This window comes from Pygoscelis adeliae, unplaced genomic scaffold (genome assembly GCF_000699105.1).
Source record: "Pygoscelis adeliae isolate BGI_AS28 unplaced genomic scaffold, ASM69910v1 Scaffold168, whole genome shotgun sequence".
Classification (NCBI taxonomy): Eukaryota; Metazoa; Chordata; class Aves; order Sphenisciformes; family Spheniscidae; genus Pygoscelis; species Pygoscelis adeliae.
The window spans coordinates 5,887,668-5,907,328 of record NW_008825566.1 but is presented as its reverse complement, the minus strand read 5'-3'; positions in this window follow the sequence as shown (position 1 = coordinate 5,907,328).

Below are 19,661 nucleotides of genomic sequence, written 5' to 3'. Positions count from 1 at the left end.
AAAATAAACTTTATTTTAACCAAAATTGTTTAGCAGAAAACTAACTAGAAATGAGACATCAACACTCCAACAACATCAGTAAACCACAGGTTCGGGATGGTATACGAGGGATTAATACTGCCCAGCTGGCTTTAGAAATGAGGATCCAAAATGTGCACAATCACTCACCTATAAGATGAGAGCTCTCAACCTTGAGGAGTTTCTTTGGGCGGCATCCTGAATCAAGGCGAGAGTCCTGACTGCAGACCTGCTGCTCCGAGCAGGACCGGCTCCACTTGCTCTCCAGCAGGGCTCCTAGTTGAATTTATACCCTAGTCGAATCTGACCTGTGGTCAATTCTGATAGGCTGAGGGCCTTGACTTTCTTACTCCTTGCCAGAGGTGTACATGTGACCATAATCACTGCCCCAAGGTGTGTACATGATGGTCAGCACTCGCCACCGTAAAGGCACGAAAGTAAGGGCACGAAAAGTAAGGACAGAGAGGTCTTAATGCCCCCAGTCTTTGTCAGGGCGGGTGTACCTGCCACATGGGGAAAAGGTGTTTTTTAGATTTGTTCTTATTTCTTACTATTCTACTCTGTTATCCATTGTCAATAAATTAAATTAATTTCCCCAAGTGGAGTCTGTTTTGCCCATGATGGTAATTGATAAGTAATTTCCCTGTCCTTATGTTGACCCATGAACTTTTCATCATATTTTTTCCCCCGTCTTGTTGATGGAGGGGAAAGTGATAGAGAGGCTTGGTGGGCACCTGACAGCCAGCCAAGGTCAACTCACTGCAGTATTATAACAATATTATATCACTTTAACACTATGAATGTGTTAGAATGTTTAATGACTTGGTTGTTCATCACTGTGCGAACGAGTTGTAAACTCAGTTATATACACTATATACTGCTACATACTTTTTTTTTTTTAATAACAGACTCATCTGACTAATGTGAGAGATTCAGAGGTTCCAGTCTGCATTTGTGAAAATACTTGTTGAAGTTCAAACTCCATATTAAAAACCACCATGACCACGTGCATTGGTAGGCACTGTAATTCTCCTTCTGAGGGGGTATAGAGCACCAGAGCCTGGGTGTGCCACCTAATGGAAGAGGAAATTCAGGAATAATCAACAGCTGAATAACCTTGTCCTTTGAGTAGAAGAGGGAACCAGAAAAATTTGTTGGAGAAAAACTGACCCAGCATGGACATGTGATCAAATGTCAGTCTGACTGAGGCTATAGCTGGGACGACTGAGGGAAGGAAAACAAGAAAATAGTAGAAATGGGATTTTTTGTTTGTTTGGCTTGGTTGTTTTGGTTTTGGTTTTTTGTCTGATTTGTTTGTTTGTTTGTTTGTTTGTTTGTTTTTTAATAAGAAGACTTTTACATCCTTTTTGCACATTTCATTATCCTAACCTTGACCTACTGAAGTGGTCGTGAAGGAATACTTTCTAAAAGTGAGGTTTGCTCCATTAAATAAATAAACAAATAACAGATTTTTAAAATTCCATATTAGATTACTGTTTTGTCTACATGGTCCTTTAAAAGTACTTGGAAATTTCACTTTTTGCATGCCATCTGTTGAAGTGTTGCATCTTGTGGGAAGCTCTCCATGTCGCCTGTCATTTCATGTCTAGTCACAGTTATAAGGGGCTAGGTTTTACTCTACTAATCACTCAATAAAAACATGCCCTGTCTGAATATTTCTTCCTCTGCCAGTGAAATAGAGGTACAGTTTCAATTCATATAGCAAATCTCCATCTTTTCTCCCTAAAAGTATTTATCAAGAAATCAGGATAACTGCTCACATGGCACAGTGGAAGAAATGCATTATGGAAAAGTCTGGGGTAGTTTTATGTTTTAGGGTTAGATTCCGGGTTGGTGTAAGTCAAGACAGTTTTATTTAAGTTTCAAGCCACCTAATAATAATAGACTGTTCATAAATCACTAGTGTGGTTTTCCCTTCTGTCTTTCTAATTAAAAAACATTTATGTGGTCAGAACAAGGGACACACGCACACATGTAGAGTTAAATGGCATAAATGTCACATAAAAGACTGTCACCAGCCCTAAAAAAACCAATGGGATATTGCTTTTTGGAATGAAGAAAGAGTGCATAATTTTTGACATTATACCAGCCATTTTACTTTTCGGTGGTTTTAATCTTACCATGAGAAGAGTTTAAATTGTTTTTCTTCCAAGAAAGACAATTTTAGAATACCATATAGTTATGCAATGCATCCTCTGTAATGTTTGTCTGTCAGTTGTACTGTATATCTGAACTATGAAACCTATTATGCCAAATAATATTAATTATATTGTTACACAACAAGTCTATTTTACTATGCTACCTTTTCTTGGAGTCTGCAGAACACCTATTAGCTTAGGTTATTTACTAACACCATTAGGCACCCTTTCTTTGGGCTAACGGATTTGTTGCTTTTAGGTTTAAGTCTCTTCTGTAATATGTCAACTTAACAAATAGAAAAGGTGTAATGCACTGAGATTTATAAAGTAATGTGGTAAGCATTTACAAATGTTCTTAAGCTTGAACTGAGGTAGCTTAAGCTTGAGCTCCTACAAAGTGAAGGACAGCTTCTGCAGCCATTGCTCCTCATGGAGTGGCTACTACTGATGCAAGGCAGCTTTCTTACCCTGTGGGCTGTGACATCCAAGGGTCACAGCAAGGGTCAAAAAGAGATTGGAAGGGTGAAAAGAGGAAAGCATAAGTCTTTATATTTTAAATGCTTAATTATAAAATTGACTTGAAGATGCAGTTAAAAAAATATAGCAAACAAATTACGATGATTTATAACTGTGAGCAACTGAGTTCCTCAGGGAAGGGTGATGAGAAGTGACTGCAGATGTTTAGTTAGCAGAGCTAACTGCTTTTAAATGCCTACACATCTTAGTTCCTTAAGGAGGGAGAGTGAGCTTTTTAGTCTGCCACTAGTAGTTACAACCAATTTTTTGTTCTGTCCTTCTGAAAGGACTAAGGAACTGTTGGATGTTCCTGTTCCTTGACAAGTGGTTGCATGCAAGGAGGAAGTTTATAGGAAGTTCAAAGGAGATAGTGCTTCCATTTTTTGAAAAGTATTGATGCAAAATAATCTCATCTGTTCAAGAGAAATTAATAGGTACTTCTTTGCAGAAGTAAAGGTTGTGGAATCTGGCTTTTTGTATAAATACATGCTTCTGAGCGCATGCATGTATATGTGTGTATCATAATAAACATAAATAGCTACAAATCTTTCTGTATTTTATTGGGATTTCTTTGTGATGATGAGAAATAAGAATATCCAGAGTAAAATGGCCTCAGCAACACTAATTCTACTTTGCTGACACTTCAATGCAATGTATAGTCTTCCCTTAAATAATCCTGTATTATGCTTTCTTCCCTTCACAGGATGTCCTCATTTCAGAACTTTTATTATTGCCTTTTATCCTTCTCTCCCCTTCAGGGAAAGTCACAGGCTTTTGAGTTGCTTCAAAAGCTCCAGTAGACTTTCTAAGTCCTCATTTGAACATACAAGTTTTTCTTGCTGTGGTAACCAAGGCAAAACTTAATCAAAAAGTATGTGGATTTCCATTTCAATGCTGGAAACCTTGGTACCAATTCCTCAGTGAGTTTATGTTAGCCTCCTGTGTATTATAAATCAAGGCAGAAAGCTTCAGTATTTGAGTTTGAAGTATTGGTTAATGGCATGTATAGACTAAAGGTAGGATTCAGCCTAATTTCAAAAGTATAAATTACTGAAACAAAATTAGGGTTTTGGTAGTAACTGTTATTTAGAATTAAGTGCAGTGAGTCAGGACTTTCTCATTTTTTAAACTACCTCTAACCCTGTATCTTACACAAATATGGTCAATAATCACAGAAGGCAAATGGAGCACATGGGACTGAAATCCTCCCTATTCTCTATTTACCATAATCTCAGACTTAACACAGCTTCCTGTGGCAGATGCCTCTTCAAAATGTAAGGGGAAAAACATGAGCAACCTGTCTGTTTCTAGTAACACAATATCCTGATAGCTGCATATTTTCCTTTTACAAGTTTAAATTACTTTACATTAAGTGAGATCTGTTATGATACAGTAGCATAATTAAAAGGCAGATGTGCCTAAAAAAGAGAAATCACAAACGTTTCTATTATCTTTTTAAATAATAACACTTCAAAGAGCTGAATTAAAATATATACATAATATTAAGACAGAACTGATGACAGAAGGTCATAAATTGTCATTGTATACTAAATGTCCTAGTCAGTCCAAATAACCTCAAATTCAAATGTGGTGACAAGTTCTAATACTCCAACTGTGAAAGTAATATGGAAAAAGGACTTGGAAATAATTGCAAAAGATAAAATGAAAGAGTTTTTTTTTTGTTTTCTTCCATGCAGCTAAATATCTTTTGGTTGTCTAATTAATTTATTTAGCTATAGTCCATTGAGTAGGACTCCATAAAATTATCCAACCAAACTTTTTTTAACAGAAAATTAAATAACAATTAAGCTTTTTAATTTTTTTTTTATTTTTATTTTATTTTACTAGCTGAGTTTCATTTGTGTTGTGAGCAGTGGAACATGGCAGGATTATTATTGGGAAGTTCTTATGTTGCTAGTCTCTGAGAATGATCCCATTGTGGTTAGCATTGTCTACACATGTGAAGAACTGTTTTGGCTGTGACCAGGTCCATATTCTGTCTCCAACGGTGTCTATGAACAGAAGAGACACTGTACACATTTTTTCCCCTCACGGTATACCTGGGGGGAAAAAGCCTTGCTCTTAGAGGCCTCATTTGGTGACACCTTGTTTTGGAATAGTCTGTGACTGGTCAGCCCCTACTCACCCACAGCAGTCACAGTTTTGAAAGCCTCTTTTATAGCCTACTTAAAACTGTCTGTTATCCAGATTGAAGAGTCCTAACTTACCCAACAGTTCCTTGTAGAGAAGCCATTCCCCGTGTTTGATCATCAAACTCAGCTGGTCACATAGAGAGACAGCAAAACAGACATACATGATACCAAGCCATAGAAACAAAGATGACAGATGCAAGGTGAAAAAAGGCTTCAAGATAAAAAAATGTGATACTTCTTGATGCCAAGAAAGCCATGGTAAATACACAGTTATTTGGAGGCAGGGAATTAGGAAGGCATAAACAATGACAAGGGAACAGAAAAGGTGTGAGAGAGGGCAGTTGACCAGAAGGTCACAGGGCTAGGTACAAAGTGAAACTGAGGTTAAAAGGCAGTGGAGAAAGAGCTGGAGAAAACAGACAATCAGAAGAGAAGTCTTTCAAGACAACCTGTCTTGAATGTCCAAATATTCCTGCTTTGACTGCTCCTGTGGCTAGTCCTGTCCTTTGGGATCACTGCTTATTTGTTCCTGCACCTTTTTTCTTAAGATTACTGTGCTCTTAAAACCACAGTGATGCACACTATGATATATATCAGGGAGTAAAGGACACTGTGTACTCTAAATTGAATGAGATTTTCAAATAAAAAAGCAAAATCTCATGTTCTGTGTTAGCACCCCTCAGTACTTGAATCCAGTCAGACTCTGGAATCCTTTGCTTTTCTTCCTGGTGCAGTTATTAGGCATGTGTCTGGGGTTATTTTTCATCCTGAGGAAGTTGGCTGGCTAATGTAATTTTGGTCAAGCTGTAAAGACTTTTTTTAAAGAAGTCTTGCAGCATTTCTTCAAGACATTCATATTATAGACTAGCCTGATCCTTAAAATCTCATTTCATTCCCCCTGAGGACAGCTTGCTGCATTTATGGTCACAGTACAAGAGAGCTCACATTGTAGGTGTTGCCCATATTTCTAGTTAGTGGAAATGTTTTTCAAAATGAGATAATCAAGGTAACACAAGAAGACTGTGGTAAGTACTAAAGAAGTCATGCTTTTGACCTGACAGCTTCAAAAATCTGTAGAGCACAACAAATGCTGCCACTATGTTAAAGCTAAATTGAGGCTCTAGAAATTTGTTGTTATGCAGATTATGAAAATTTTTATTTCAATATCCCAGAAGGAGACAACATACAGATTGTTCAATACTGAACTGTCACATAGCAGAGAAGTGAGAAAAAAAGAAAATTAATTTGCAGAAGATTTATTTGGTTTGTGTAATAGGGAGTGTAAAACAGTAAGAACCCAGTTGCCTAGCTGTCACCTGCCTCCAGGGTACAATCAAACACTGCCAGCGAATCAATAGCCTGGGAAGACTTTTTTTTTATGTAGCTGGAGTTTAACATGAGGCTGTAAGTGCTCCAGGTGGCAGGGTCATTTGTTCATTAGTGACTTTTCACAATAAACAATTGTGGTCCCATGGCATGACAACAGTAATTTACAAGGGAGGAGGAAGAAAAGCAAAGAAACCCCCAAATCCAGAACTCTGAAGAAAAAGACCCCCAAGAAAATCCTATAAATCCTAAAAAACACTAGTCAAGAGTATGGCAACAGGAGCAAATAGTGCAGTAAAAGCCCATTATGTTGTTCAGTTGCAGCCTAGCTGATCCACTTTATAAAGAACTTCCTTAAATTGCTTTTCATTAAAAACAGAATCTGGTATCAATACTCACATCACTCTGTGTGCTTCAGGCAGAGATTTAACTTTTACGTTCTTGCTTTATACTCCTTTTTTCCCTCTTCTTAATGCAAAGCCTATAGATGATCTGAAGGATGGATTCCAATGGGTACTGTGTTGCTAATTTATGAAATCTGTGCCTTTTAGAGATTATTTTGTTGAAATTAGTGTAAGCACTGGTGATGCAAGATAAGAAGAAAGAGCATTACACTGCTTATGCATTTCTTCTGAAGTTTGAAAATCCTATTTAGAGACCAACTTTAACATGATTTAAAACTTCCAACAGTGTTCCTGGAAGCATAATAAATAAAGCTTGAAGTTGTGAGAGTGGGCGTATCTCAGCTTCCAATTTCTTTTGGGGAGTGTGGAATGTAAAAGTGGAACTCAAATTTGACTGAATTTAAGGCTCTTGTGTTTGGCATTTGCTGCCTGTGTGACAACAGAATGACCACACTTTGAAAGGACATAATAAGAGAGAGGGAAGAAGAATCTTTGAAAGTGTGTTGCTGCGGAGTTGAGTTTGCCTCTTTAATAACCATTAAATAATCAATAAATAAGCATCCTGGGTTTTGCTGTTAAAATAAATATTTGTCTTATTTATAATAATATTTCTTACTTTTTCAGTAAAACAACCAAGCACCAGCTAAGCATTTTCTAAATCCTTTTGTGTTCATCAAATGCCAATTATGCATTCTGGATAGCTTGCTTTGCCTGCAATTGAGCTACCAACCCCTGTGTATCTCTGAACAGAACTTCATGGACCAATTACTTTATAGAAGTGGTAAGCAAATGGTAAGTAGCACTAAAAGGTTGGATAACAGTGCCATTTATTACTAAATACTGCAGTAAAAGAGGCTTGACCTGCTCTTCTTTGATAATTCTGTTACTTGGGAAGGGTAGGAAGGAAAGCTGTTTTACCTTCCTATCCAGCAGGTACCTTTTAGAAAAATCCCTTTATAAAATGTGTGGAAAACCTGACTGTTGAACCTCTTACAATTTTTTTTTTTAATTTTTCTTATGTGTCCCTACTGGTTTCAGTAAAGTTTCAGCTTAAGTTAAATTTCAGTGTTGTACATAACCATAGTACAAGCGTGTCTTGTGTTCAGTTATCTCTGTTCTTAGAGTGTTCATTACAATGGTTTGTCTTACCCAAGGAAGTGGTTGAAGTTTTAACCAGTATTTACATTGGACACACTTCAGGAACATTTTAAGCATGTGTTTCATTTTAAGAATGTGCATAAAGAAGGCCCAGATGTTCTCCTCAGTCCAAGACATTTCATTATCTTCTTCTTTTTTTCCACTGAGATTTGATATGCTCTATTCCTTAAAAATTTCAGCTTGAAGTGTAAGGGAACAATGGTGATATTTCTGACCAGTCTAAACTTTCAGGGCATTTCAGCAAGCTTTTACCAGTTTCAGTAAGGATGGAATTTCTGAAACAGGGAAGACTTTAATTTATTCCCGAACATAGAACAATCGTTAGGTTAGTGTATTTATCTTGAGGCATCACTACTTTAATGGGTATTATTAGATGTTCTGAGTAAATACACTTCCTTTTACAATCATTTGTGTACTTTGAAAAGTCTTCAGTTTGGTACAGAAAATTGTCTTCAAATCCCCAGATTTTAATGGTATAGCGAGAGTACCTTGCTGAATTCTATTTGTGACATTGAAGAGAAAAGTAATAAAACATCCTTTTGGTTTTATAAAATTCTGAATATAGGGATATAAGAAGAGATGCTCTGGTTCAGAGCAGACCATTTAGCCAGTATTCTGTCTTAAAGAGCACGTATGTCCTTCAATAAAAGAGTGGCAGGTACGGGATGTGGGAGAATGAGAATGGAGCAAGCATTCATAATTCATCCCTAATGATTCCCCAGCCTCCATGCATTTTCAGCTCACGAGATTTCCTGAGCTTTGTATCGTTTATCTTTTTAGTAACTTCCATTACAAATATTTTAGTAGAGTTGAAGAATTAACAGTTTCACCTCTGTGCTGGGTTTAAGTGGCAAGGTTTTGGTAGCGGAGGGACTTCATGGGTGGCTTCTGTGAGAAGAGATCAGGAGCTGCCCCCACATCAGACAGAACCAGTTCCAGCCAGCTCCAAAACAGACCCACCGCTGCCAAAAGCTGAGCCCATCAGTGATGCCAGTGGTGTCTCTGTTATTAGTACATAACATATATATAACATATCTAATGTTATTAGTATATAGCATTTAAGAAAGTGTAAAAACCACTGTACAGCAGTTGTGAGAGAGGAGTGAGAAAAGTATGAGTGAAACAGCCCTGCAAACACCAAGGTCAGTGAAGAAGGAGGGGGAAGAGGTGCTCCAGGCACCAGAGTGGAGATTCCCTGCAGCTTGTGGAGAAGACCAGGTTGTTCCCCTGCAGCCCATGGGGAACCATGTCATAACAGATATCTGCTCTGCAGCTTGTGGAGGACCCCACGCTGCAGCAGGTGGATATGCCCTGAAGAACTGTAGCCCATGAAAAGAGTCCACGCTGAAGTGACCCCACTCTGGAGCAGGGAAAAAGTGTGAAGAAGGAGTGGCAGAGACTAAGTGTTATGAACTGACTGCAACTCCCATTCCTCATGCCCCCTGAACTGTTCGGGGGAGAGAGGAGATAGAGGAGACAGGAGAGAAGGAGTAAAGTTGAGCCTGGGAAGAAGGGGGTCGGGAGTCATGGAAGGTGTCTTTAGTTTTGATTTGTTTCTCACTGTCCTACTCTATTTTTAATTGGCAATAAGTTAAATTAATTTTCCCCGAGTCAAATCTGTTTTGTCCATGATGGCAATTGGTAAGTGATCTCCCTGTCCTTATCTTGACCCACGAGCTTTTTCACCTTACTTTCTAATCCATCCTGCTGAGAAGGGGGAGTGAGAGAGCAGCTGGGTGGGCACCTGGCCACCACAACCTCACTCTTCTTTTCCTAGATTAAAGAAGCCTACATCCATCATTATTTTCTTGTAGGTTATGTTTTCAATGTTTTCTGACCTTTTCATCTTTTCTTACTCCATACTAACCGATCTACAGGTTTCCTGAAGTACCTTAACACAGCTTTTGACTCTAGCTGAGATCTCCCCAGAGCTGATGAACTTCTGGGGTTTGCACATTCATATTCTTACTGATGCATCTCAGGATTAGATTTGCTGTGTTCAGCACATCCTTACTTTTTTTTTGCTGTTTGAAGTATTCAGTTGTAGATGAACAATAAACCTTCAGGTTCTTCTTTTCTCAACCCATTGATATATACCAGCCTAAGGTATTGCTGTTAAAACATGTTCTGAACCTTGAGAAATCTAGGCTGAATCTCAGTTCTACTACAAATCTAGCTGTCTGAACTGCACAAGTTTTCTTGTTTGACTGACCTTTCTGCCTCAGTTCCCCTCCTATGTCTCTCAATGTATTGTGCCCTTTTAGATTGCAAACTTTTCAGGCTAGGGCTGATTGTGTATATGCAATGTCTAGTACAGGATTGTGATTTAAGTTGGGTTCAGTATTACCAATAAAAATAAATCACGTCATATTGGCTTTCTTGGCACTCAGTGAAAACCATGGTGTTTCTGCTGATGACTGAGAAGGGTAAGTAAGGGGACATACACCTGTGAAATAATACCTTTCCACCATGCAAAAACACAGAACTATTTTGCCTTGTATTTAGGATGTGTATCTCTAGAACAATACCTTAAAAAAAAAAAAGAAAAAAAAAAAGAAAAGAAAGAAATAGCATAGTATTTTAGTTATTTTAGATTAGACAGGGAGTAAATGAGAGAGAATAAAGGTAATTTAGGCTGAAAGGAATACTTCACATCTTCAAAATGCTATGCAAGCCATAACTAATTAATCCTCACTGTGGGCAAAATACTTTTTCTTGGAAGCAAGCCAAAAGTTTTTAGATATGAATTAGCTCTGAAGAAAAACAAATTGCAGGTCAAATAGTTCTAACAAATACCTCATTTTATTCCCTCCAGTTTGGCTGTTTGACAAGAAAATTTCTTTTTTAATGGAGGAAAAAATATTAATGTATTTTTAAGGAGTTTTGCATCTAAATTTTTAATTGAAAAGATTTATTTTTCTTATGGTTTAAACCCTTTAAGAATTCTCTCCCATACATTAAGAAGTTAAAAATCAGAAAGATAATGGAGGATGTCTTAACAGAGGTCAAAAGATTCATCATGCAAATGGACTTGTTTGACAGATAAGTCCATATCATGTTGTCTTGGCCATTACTATAGTGGAAACCAGGTTCACATTGACTTTGTAAGAACTTAAGCAGCAGCAGACTGAAAGATCTCACTCACATTAGGAAAACATGTAACTTTATTTGGAGATGAGGGAAAAGTAATTTCAGGTTTAGATTTTAGAAGAGCAAGAAAAGGACCAGAGGCAATTACACATTCAATAGACAGAGTTAGCTTAGGGTTGAACCTTTTGAAGATATTTTAAGCTACTCTTTTAATCACTTACTTACCTTAATTGTCAGGCAAAAAGTCCTATGGGATAGCACCAGGTTTTCAAGTTTGGGTGTTTTTTTTTTCTTTTCCTTGTATGACTGTTCAAGGAAGTACTGGATCTTGCACAATTTTTGCTAAAGCAACCATTGTCTGTACAGTAACAGTTAGTCAAGGTCTAACTAACCAGAAGGATTTCAGTCCTCCTGAAAATTTAAGCTAGGTTTTTAAAAGGATATTGGAGGTCCTTCTCTTAACCTTAATTTCTTAATTTCTTGCCTAGAAAAAGCGTTATGCTGTAACCTATGAAGTTTTACACTTGTACAGCTTCCAGCAGTCTCACTATTCTTATATTTTAAGGTATGAAGCAGTCGTGTGTCACACTACCTTACAAAAGAGGCCAAGATAGAGAAACATGAAGGAAGAATGTTTCATAAGTGTGAATTGTTGTACTTATGAATCTTATGAGAATAAACATAATAGGATTTTTCAGACCAATTAGGTGAGAGAACATGAATTCTTGTATTTTATCTGACATCTTTGAAAATATTGCTGGAATTGAATGTTTTAAATATGGTGTAGTCAGCAGCTTTAAAATTATAGTCACCCCCTTGCTTGTTAAAATTTATTTCAGATGGTCATTTATGGTAAAATTGGCATTTCTGAATTATCCTGTTGTATGAGAGATTACACTTTAAAACAGAAACTTTTGTTTGAATTTAGGTGCATCCAGTGTAATAGGACAACTTGATGTGATTTATTCACTGGCTTGAGACATTTCCTCACTTGACAGAATTAACTTATGGCTCACTTAAACTGAGGTGATCTGACCAGGAACATACACTGACTCTTTCCTCTTATTCCTTGGGTATTCCTGTTATCTTTTCTAAATCTTGAGAGTTATTCTTTGTGGACATGAATAGAACAAACATTGATTGGATGAATGAGAAGTTGTATTCTCCCCTAACTGAGCATGCACATACATAAAATCCAATGGTACTGCGTTCTAGCTTTTTCCCAGTCTTGAGTATACTTCAAGCATCCTGTCACTTGCTAATAGACTTAAAATACAAATGATGGCTCTTATAACACTTAGAGATGCTTTTTCTTATTCTAGGAACAAATTGAGTAGAATGTTTTAAGCGTCACTAATTTTGGTATTATTTATTGATAGTTGTAAAGATTTAAAAATAAAAGGAACTCAATCTACTTTCTACCTTCAGCTCCAAATCTATTCAGATTATTTTTTAAAGTACAACCTAGTATATGCTTAATTATTTTGTACTTCGAGGTTCCTTTAGATCATTAGAAGAAATAGTCATCTACCAGTCTCAGTCTAGAATCTTGAAGGAAACCTCTCAACAATAGCTCCCCCAAATGCAGTCTTTAGCTCCAAACCCCTTATTTTCATCCTCAAATGATTCTTTTTTTAACACAAATAATTCTTTATTAATGCTGTCTAACAGTTAGACAGTTAGCATTTTTCCAGCATTTCAAATGTCAGAGATACACTAGAAATCCAGAGTAGTTCTCTCATTGTGAAATAAAGACAGTGGTCCATTGGCAACAGAGAATATAAGATTTTTTCTTCTAAATATGCAATAAAAAAAAATAATCTTCTTTTAAAAGACCTTTTCCAGAACTTTTTACTGGTGTGTTTTGCTTCTGTTCCTTGAATTACAATGACAATATCACAGAAATCTATTTAGTACAAATATTAAAACAAAAAGATGGCTCATATCCTGAACAGTCTATGTAAGAAATGAGATAACAGATAGCTATGGACAGAAAAATGAGGATATAAGATCAATCAGCATAACAGGTTAACAGCTTCTCTGCACATCATGGAAAAGGAGAGACTGAGAGAAGGATTTTTCAAAAGATGGCAATGTGATATTGTAGATATTTATGGACATTTCTCAATCACAAAGAGCAGAAACAGAAAAGACAGGAAACTACTTGTTCAAATGCTGAAAAAAAATATTATGGAGGCTAGCATTTCTGGTTGTTGGCCACAAGAGCCAACATTTTGACATGGAACATAGATGTAGTGTGATGGGATATTTAGAAAAAAACCCTTATTTCTCTGTGTGTTTTTTGCTTTTCTTTTTTAAGGGATTCTCAAAAATAATATATTCACTTCTAATAGAGCTTTCTTTTGATGAGAAACTTTCTGGATGTTCTTCATGGTACATTTGCCTTTCTGTGGAAAGTCCAGCAATGAAATACACTCTGTGGTATCCTAGGGAAATGTTTATGTGATGGGACAAGAAAAAAAAAACAGCCTTGGAATGTGGGAAGGCTTGCAGTAAAATATTGAAATTAGCAGCTGCAAAGCTTGGAAAGCCAAAACACGATTCCAAGAAATCACATTCTAAGATCTCCTTAATTTTGCCAGCTGTGGATAAATTAAATAAATAAATGAAAAGGATGGTGTATGTCTCAGAGAAGACAAATGGTATGGAGCTCCTTCCTCCTGAAAAGTATCATGACATTATTTCCACTATAGTTGAGTTGAATTCAGAATGCTTAGAACAAAACAGGAGGTGCGGAAACTGATAAATCATTAATCTGAATTCACTAATTTGCCTACACTGAAGTGCAAGGATCAGGCCATTAGTGTCTTTTCACATTGCTGTGTCTTGGCTAGAACAAAAGAAAAAGTGTGTTACTATAACAGACTTTGACTGTTCCTATCTGCTAGTATCCAAACTATTTTCATGTCACTTTAGGAACCTACAGATTAATACTACATGTTTTAATAAAATATTCCAGGGCTGGTCAGTGCTGGTGAATTTATGCATGTTTATGCACAGATATTTGTCTTAACTGAAGACAGTACTTTTGCAATGCAATTTATAATGGAATCAAGTTTATAAGTACCATGGAAATTAATCAGACCAGAGTACATGCTGAAGCCATTTCTCTCAATAGCTTAAGCACCAATGAGTTAAGGATGAAGAAAGCAATTTAAAACCTCAACTATCAAGAGGTATGCCTGTTGACTTGAACAGCTTCAATAGCTTATTCTTCTCCCTTGGCTCCCTCTTGGAGCCCCAGTCCAGTTCAAGTGAGTCAAATTAATGTAGCCTTATTTTGATTTGGATATTTGCTCTATATAAAAAACCCTAGAAAATTATTATATAACCCCCAACAGACTATTTAGATTTTGATTCACGTGACACTTATGTTCTGTTCAAGTACTTTGCTCTACATGTTACTGAAGAGCAATCTGTACCGTATAATAAAAAAATACAAATCACTTTCCCACTGAGAACAACTAATAAGTCTTTCATCTTTTTTATTACTAGATCTTTATTGGAAAAAATAAATTCTGTGCACTCAGGCATAATTTTACCTTATGTCTTAACATTTGTTTGTTAACAAAATATAATTGTCCTTTCCATCATTTTCTTGGAGTGTGTGTGGGGAGCTCCTGCTTGCCATCTCCTGAAAATTGAGAAGGCTTTGTTATAGTATGAAAGTTGCAAAAGCAAGAGTGTATTCGCCTCTCACAGTTTGAATTATTTCCCACTGGAAGTAATTGAAATGAAAATGTGCTTGTCCATGAACAGAAGAAAACCACGCATTTGTGTCGTCTTTCACAAAAGGATCCATAAACACAAGAGTTCAATTTCAGTTACAAGAATCAAAATGGTTATCACAGTAATAAATTCCTTGTAATGGACACAGGCTGGAGAAATGGGCTGCCAGGAACCTCATGAAGTTCAACAAGGAGTGCGAAGTCCTGGGGAAGAACTACCCCATACACCAATATATGCTGGGGGCCCCCAGCTGGAAAGCAGCATGGCAGAAAAGGACCTCGTGGTCCTTATGGACACCAAGTTGAATATGAGCCAGGGATGTGCCCTTGCTGCAAAGGTGGCTAATGGTATCCTGGGCTGCTTTAGACAAAGTATTGTCAGCAGGCCAAGGGACGTGATCTTTCTCCTTTATTCATCACTGGTGAAACCACACTTGGAGTACTGTGTCCCGTTCTAGGTTCCTCAGCACAAGGGAGACATATACATACTGGCATACTGGAGAGAGTTCAACAAAGGGACACAAGGATGATTAAGGGACTGGAGAACCTCACATATGAGGAAAGGCTGAGAGAGCTGGGACTGTTCAGTCTGGAGAAGAGAAGGCTCAGGGGGGATCTTATTAATGTATACAAATACCTGAAAGGAGGGTGCAAAAAGGATGGAGCCAGGCTCTTTTCAGTGGTGCCCAGTGACAGGACAAGAGATAATAGGCACAAACTGAAACATGGGAGGTGCCATCTGAACATCAGGAAACACTATTTTACTGTGAGGGTGATGGAGCACTGGGAACAGGTTGCCCAGGGAGGTTGTGGAGTCTCCATCCTTAGAGATATTAAAAAAAACCAGTCCTGGGCAACTGGCTTTAGGTAGTCCTGCTTGAGCAGGGGTGTTGGACCAGAGGACCTCCAGAGGTCCCTTCCAACTTCAACCATTATGTGATTCTGTTATTCTGTGATACACAGCCTTCAATTTTTATCATGGTTACATGGCTTAGGATCACAGTTCCCATTGACTCACAGTGGTATTATGCTTCAGCTCCTAGAGATGCTTTGAAAATCTCTCCCATTAACATGTTAAATCAACACTGACAGGTTTTTTTTACTTAGTTTCTAAATTATGCATTTAGGACTCTACACTTTAAAACTTCTGCCAAGTCTTTTTTCATGTGTCCTCTGCTTTTGGGACAAGGCTGTTCATTTGTGGGACTATTCCATCATAAAATTACATGGGTGGCTGTTTTCTTATGTCCCAAACCTCATCGTTACTGACATGAAAGCTCTACATAGATCTTAAATGATCCAAGAACAAAAGTAAACTCTTACAAATGCTGTGATCTTTAGAGGCAGATTAGGCTGCTATTGATTCAGTGGCAAAAGAGTCTAATAGTAATAATGGTAATATAAGATGATTGACTAAGCATTCATCTAATAATGTTAGGTACAACTGGATCAAGAATCAAGGACCTTTTGACTGATATGATACAAGAATCCAACAGTTTGTAGAAATTTGGAAAGCGCCTTGAAACAAAGAAACACTCTGCTTTGAATTATTCCATTCTATATATTTTTACATCATTTTTCTAGTAATTGTTTATGCAGTGATTATGAAACTGTGGTCCAGAAATCCATTTTGGTGATATATGATGTGTGTGCCATGTGGGACTGAATTTTCTTGTTTGCGTAAAAAGATAACTCTTTTCTACATTTTCTTAAAAAATGTCTCCTCTACTTCTACTATTTTTCTAGGTAAGTCGTTCCTCAAATAGCCAGTGAGACTTGAATAAAATAAAATAAAATGTAAGCTGTGTGGTCACAGAAGGGACAGGATATGGGTCTTGATACAATTTCTTTTGAGATGTAGGCCAGCTTATGAAAAAGTCCTCAGGGAATGATATTTGCCATTCTCCACACCAAATTTCTGTTCAGGATTATTATATGATATAAAATATCATTCTAGAGCAGGGTATATTTTATGTGTGCAGAAAGTGATCTTGGCGTATGCACATATGTCTTTACGTATCAAGTTTTTTTAAGATCTTCCTAATACAAGGTAGGTCCTTTATATGTATTTCACTACTGTTTTATCAGGCAGCAAATCAAAAGAGTCACCTCAGAAAAGAAAACTGTTGTTTTGGCTGAAATAGTAATCTGGGATTTGACACTTTGCTTGATTTCCTAATTTGCTGTAGTTTTTCTGCACAGGCTTGAGTAAGCCAGAGAGTGTGAGGTTCTCTACTCTAACTCAAGACATATAATACATAAATACTTTGTTCAAACTCTAGAAAGTAACTCCATTCAAAGACAGATACAAGAAGATTACCTTCTGGACATGCTTGTCTTTCTCTGTTAACTATAGAAAGAACAAAGAAAATTAGCTAAGACTAGATATCTTTTGGATGGCAAAAATTAGATGAAAGAAAGCCTACTTGCAGTTTCCTTGATTGATATAGCTTAGTCATGGACACTAGAGAGCTAGATGTGAGCTAACAATACTAGATTTCGTTTAACAGTCACTTTTATAGCACAACTTTACTGAGCTGCTTTTGATCTGTTATAGACCACCCAACCAGGATGAAGAGGCTGATGAAGCGTTCTACAAGCGGCTGGCAGAGGTGTCTCGATCGCTGGCCCTTGTTCTCGTGGGGGACTTCAACTTCCCGGACATCTGCTGGAAATACAACACGGCAGAGAGGAAGCAGTCTAGGAGGTTCCTGGAGTGTGTGGAAGACAACTTCCTGACACAGCTGGTAAGTGAGCCTACCAGGGGAGGTGCCTCGCTCGACCTGCTGTTTACAAACAGAGAAGGACTGGTGGGAGATGTGGTGGTCGGAGGCCGTCTTGGGCTTAGCGGCCATGAAATGGTAGAATTCTCAATTCTTGGTGAAGTAAGGAGGGGAGGCAGCAAAATTGCTACCATGGACTTCCGGAGGGCGGACTTTAGCCTGTTCAGGACGCTGGTTGAGAGAGTCCCTTGGGAGACCATCCTGAAGGGCAAAGGGGTCCAGGAACGATCTTCAAGAAGGAAGTCTTAAAGGCGCAGGAGCAGGCTGTCCCTGTATTGAGTCACCATCCCTGGAAGTATTTAAAAGACATGTAGATGAGGCGCTTAGGGACATGGTTTAGTGGGCGTGGTGGTGTTGGGTTGACGGTTGGACTCGTTGATCGTGGAGGTCTCTTCCAACCTTAATGATTCTATAATGTTTACCTCAGGGTGAGATGAACTGTACATATGAGGTAAGTGCCTAGATCTTTCCTTTTACTATGAAGGAATTTAGATGACAAGTTATATGCACATGTCTAAATGAGAGACATCTTGCTGAAATTGATTTTTCAGTTCTCTTATCTCTAAAATATTGCTGAGAATATCTCCCCTTTTTGCCTTTATTACTTTATATTAGCTTTTTAGAGGCTATATGTTTTTCAGAGGAAGTTGTCTTTTATTATGTATATATCTTTCCTCTAATAGGAATAATTTCATGTAAACACACAATCCAAATAAGAATGACTATAATAAACTATTGGAGTCTTCCAGTTTAAGAGCACCAGTGTCAGGATTTATTTTAAGAATTAAATTGTTAAGAATTATTATTAAGAATACAACTAAGTTACTAAATTAAGAATTATTATTGTTGTCTAGTAATGAGTTATTCTAAGGTTATTTCTGCATGCATCTGAGCCTTGTTTCCCAAACTTTACATAGGTGATCTTGAGTTCTGCAGAAAAGATTCCCAGATTGGGAGAGCCAACCACAAACAAGTTCTGCAGTGTTTCTTCATTTCCATTTTCCCTGTACACTAGATTCTACAACATAATATAAATGTGCAGATCCTATGTGCCAATATAAACTCACAGTGATCGCTTTGCAGGCTTTCAGCCAACATTTGTATTATCAACAGTGAATATCATGGAGAGGCTGTGTGCAGTCATACTTCAAATTAAATTAAGAAATTAATACTTAATATGTCATGATTTATAACATTGTATTTTCATGACAACAGTGTTAGGCTAATTGTTTCAATTAGGTTGGAATTCATTGCTTGTTACTGGGAATTCATATTGATTAAGAGATGAGATACCAGAAGATATGCAGCAATTTTATTACTTCACAGCAGTAAAAGAGAATTTAAAGAGTCTTCCAATGCATGTCAATATTTACAACACCTTTTCACAAACCCTTGCATACTCAGTGATTCTAATTGTATATGTTTGTATTCACTGACCAAATGACCTATTTTGGAGGATTCATAAAATATTAAATTTGAAGATTGGGATGATAATATCATATCTGTAATTAAGGGCTACCGAATAAAAAGTATATTACTAATTTAAACTTTGTCTGTCAAAGGGTCATAACAGATTTTTTTTATCCCTTAACCCAGTTACTAATGAATTTGAACTGGCGTATGCAAAGCCAGAATATATAAGATCTTAGGCTAATATTTTCTCTAAGTGTTTGTAGATATAGCTTCCTCCAAGCATCTGGCTAAGGTTCTTTTGGTCTATCCTGTCTGCTGGAGCTATGTCTGTGCCTCTCTAACCCTATTTCTGATGAGTTCTAAGTAGTAAAGCATGGGCATTGGTCCTTTTGTTCTTTCCTTATACCTCACAGTTTTTGATTGGAATAAAAACAGTAATGTCCCTTTCTCTTGGACAGCTCATAAGCCAATATCTTTTTGTGCCCAGTCATCCCATTTAGAATCATAGAATCATTAAGGTTGGAAAAGACCTCCAAGATCATCGAGTCCAACCGTCGACCCAACACCACCATGCCCACTAACCCATCTCCCTAAGTGCCTCATCTACACGTCTTTTAAATACCTCCAGGGATGGTGACTCAACCACTTCCTTGGGCAGCTTCTTCCAATGTTTAACCACTCTTTCTGTAAAGAAATTTTTCCTCACATCCAATCTAAACCTCCCCTGGCACAACTGGAGGCCATTTCCTCTCATCCTATCGCTTGTTATTTGGGAGAAGAGACCAACACCCACCTCGCCACAACCTCCTTTCAGGTAGTTGTAGAGAGCGATGAGGTCTCCCCTCAGCCTCCTTTTCTCCAGGCTAAACAACCCCAGCTCCCTCAGCCGCTC